We start from the raw sequence: 3546 nt of genomic DNA on the forward strand, positions 1-3546 counted from the left end.
GTTCTGTGATACATTGTTAGGAAGGAATAGCTTCTTGGTGGTGGTTCTGTAGTACCAATCAATTGCATGGCACATCTCTTTCCTTTTGCAGCAGGAGCTTGTGGGATGGATATGAAGGGGGTTGAGAAGTGTTCCTGTTATGTTTCATCCTGGACAGTGCTCCAGTTGCTCTCAGGGTTATGCTTGCAATTGGTTCCTGAAGGAACTCCACTAGTAAGTCCCTTGCTGCAAAGAGCTCTAGTTATCCAGGGGCCACCTGCATTTTTTTTTTTCCTTTCACTACATCACTGTCACTGCCAACATTTCCAACCCCAGATGAGGTGATCTCATAGTGCTAGTAGTATTGAAACATCCAGCACTGTTGTCCCTGTAAAGTTGAGCACAAATGCCCCTCTGTGGGTACCTGCAAAGACAATGCAGCTGGGTTGAGAATGAGGGTTTTTTTATACACTTAGCTGTCCTGAGGTTACCTATGGTCCAACTGCACCATTTTCTACCCTGCTTTGCTGTGAAACATCTGACCACAGAAATGTTGACTCATGAACCAAGCTGATAGAAAATGCTGTGATTTCTGTTCCAGAGCCTCCATTGTTTTCAGCTGCCTGCGTTGTTTGTTGTGTTCTCCTCTTTCGGGGTCTGTTTTCTACATTTGGGCCTTAGCAGGTTGCGAGAGGCTTCCATGGTTAGCAGTAGCCACCTTTGGGATTTCATGGGAATGTGAGAAGGGCCAGAGGGAGGTGGAAGAGAACTCTTCCATCAACCCTCTTTAGTCTTCACCGCAGTGAGCCCTGCAGTTTGTATTCTGTAAAACTTGGTATATTTCTGTGCAAAAAAAAAAAAAAATTAAAAAAAAAGGGGGGAAAAAAAAAGAAACCCTGACAAAATTGTTCAACGTGATGCTTCTTCAAACTAAACCTGTTCAAGTCCAGCAGGAGCCTAACCAGGGGTAGGCAAGCAGGTCACTAGTGTTAGCAAATAAAAGCCTAGGATTCCAGACTAGCCTAGGGATTGACACGACACCTCGTTCAATGAGCAACAGAAAGGCTTTATTTACTACAAGTATTTAAAATCAAGTTAGATGAGCCCAAACCAAATCCAAGCCCAGTAATTAGCTATAAGGTCATGATTTCTTACCAAACAGGTGATCTGTTTCTCTTCAACTTTTCAAGTAAGTCAGGTGCATGTGGTGTCAGAGACATTTTTTACTCTCGAAGCACGCACACTGTTTTACTGCTTTTTTATACCCCGAGTTTAGCATCTTCAAAGCATTCATTTAGTTGTGTAAAAATCGAGAGAAAGTCCCAAGCAGTAATTGACAGGAAAAACCTGCTCATTACTGGTTATCAGAAATTTCTAAATTTGAGTGAGTTACCAGTAAGAAGAGGTTATCCAGTTTGGAACATAATCAGTTTCTTAACAACAGCCAGGAAAAACATACTAAATCAGGAGGAGACATCTATCACATATGGAGAATGTCTCTTCCTGAACATAAACATGAGTTAGTCACAAAAGAAATGTAACCCAGGCAGTACTCCAAGATGTACCCCATCTCTAATTGAAGGGATCAGAGCAGGTACACAAGCGTTGTGGGAGGTGTAAGGATCCTCTCTCTCCCATAGAGCAGAGCCAGACCACCAATGGAGACTTAACCATATACCTTTTAATGAGAAAAACAGTAGTGGGAACATAACATATAAACTAGGGGGTATAGGGGATACTACAACACCCTGAGGGGGCAGGATTCAATAAAGGTTAGGCACTTACAATCTTGTCAACTGGATGAATATGTATAAAGACAGGGTTAACCAAAATATAAAACACAAACAGCAGAGCAATCAATCCTGGCTGGTGAAGTATAAAAGGTACAAAATACAAAATGTCAAATAACAAGAAATATAGGGCCAGGGTACCTGGAGTGGAGAAAGAGGGAAAACACCATGACCCCTTTTCCACTGCAACAAGAATGTCTCCCTGACACTTCACTCACCCCAATTCATCCCAGCTAGGACTTGAACTCAGATCTCCCACATGGTAGGCAGAAATGCTACCATATATAGTCACCAGTGCTACTACTGCTCTAAGCTGCTAGGGGTTTTGATTTTCCAGGAGCCCCTGCCTCACATTGAACTTCCTGGAGCTCAGGACCCTCTCCTGCTGGCAGCAGCCTCTCATAGGGGATCCTGGAGCCCAGTGGGGAGTCTCTCCTGCTAGCTGTATGCCATGTTGCTGAGGGTCCATCTGCTGCCTGCAGGTCCCACTCCTTCAGGTTCTTCTGGGACAACTGCTCCCACCCTGCTGGCCCAGCTCTTTAAAACTCCTTCCTTGCAGCCCCTCACCAGTCTTTGAATCAGCTGCTCTGCCCCTTTTATCCCCCTCCAGGTGACCCAAGGGCCAATCAGGGGACATGGAGGGTGAGTCTCTGGGGCCTCATTGGTGAGGAAAGGGAATCCCAAGTCCTCCAATCATCTTTTACCCTTTCAAAACCCCTGGGCCAGATCATTACCAGCTAGCCTGTCACAGAAATATTTACCATACTAATTAATCAAGGATAGACATTTCATACACACCAGACAACTAAGAGTCTGCCTGAAATCATCCTGAATATAGCAAGATAAGCTAGAAGAGATACTTTATTATTTCTTCTCAGATGGCCTAGCCATGAACTTGCATCCTCTTGCAATATGCAGTTAGCATCAGTATTCTGTATTTTAACTTTTGTGAGTAGGTCCAAGCTTAGCATGAATTTCAGTCATCACTAGTTCTGGGTGCCCTTTTTTATTGGGGGGAGCGGGGGAGGGGGGCTTAGAGGGAGTATCAGAATTGCAGGCAGCAGCTGCGGTCTCTGCTCCAGGTAAGACTGACATCTCTCCCTTAAATCTGCCCAGGGCGCTTGCTAGTTATACATTGGGTCAAGTGGGTCTGGGAGGTCTCAGCCCCTTCAGGATACAGGGCATGATTCAGCTTGATACCTTATGAAGCTCCCATTTCCAGTGCAAAAGGAGCATGCAGCTCTACCAAAGAAGGATTCAGCAGTAGCATTCTTCTATTTTGCACTAGTGTAAATGGTAAAATCACAAGGTACAGGCCTCAGGGTACACGGAATTGGGCCCCTCTTGTCCTTTTATTGACTAGCTTTTTAAATTTAATAAAGTAGCTTTTCCTTTAATGACTTAAGACCCAGCATACAGAGCCAGAGCTGGTATTATCAGGAGGTAAGATGTAGCTTGGAAGCCCTTCTTGGAAAATCAGTTGTATCCTAGAATGCTGGGTTCTACGTCCAGGGAGGTATGTCTTGGTTAAAGGACAGTGCTGAGAACTGGAACATTTGGATTTTGTTGCTGACTTGTGCAACCCTGGCTTGGCTTTCTTGCTCCTCTTCCTACCACCCTCCTCTCCAGCTATGAAGATTTGCTCACAGATAGCAGTATATTTTTAAAGCATAATGACAGTTGATCTGCAAGGTTATGGTTTCTGACTTGACTGTCTCTTTAAGATGACAACTGTATGATCTGCAGCGTCCTGGAATTTGCACAAGACAAATGCAGC

Source organism: Alligator sinensis, unplaced genomic scaffold, assembly GCF_000455745.1.
Source record: "Alligator sinensis unplaced genomic scaffold, ASM45574v1 scaffold1027_1, whole genome shotgun sequence".
Classification (NCBI taxonomy): domain Eukaryota; kingdom Metazoa; phylum Chordata; order Crocodylia; family Alligatoridae; genus Alligator; species Alligator sinensis.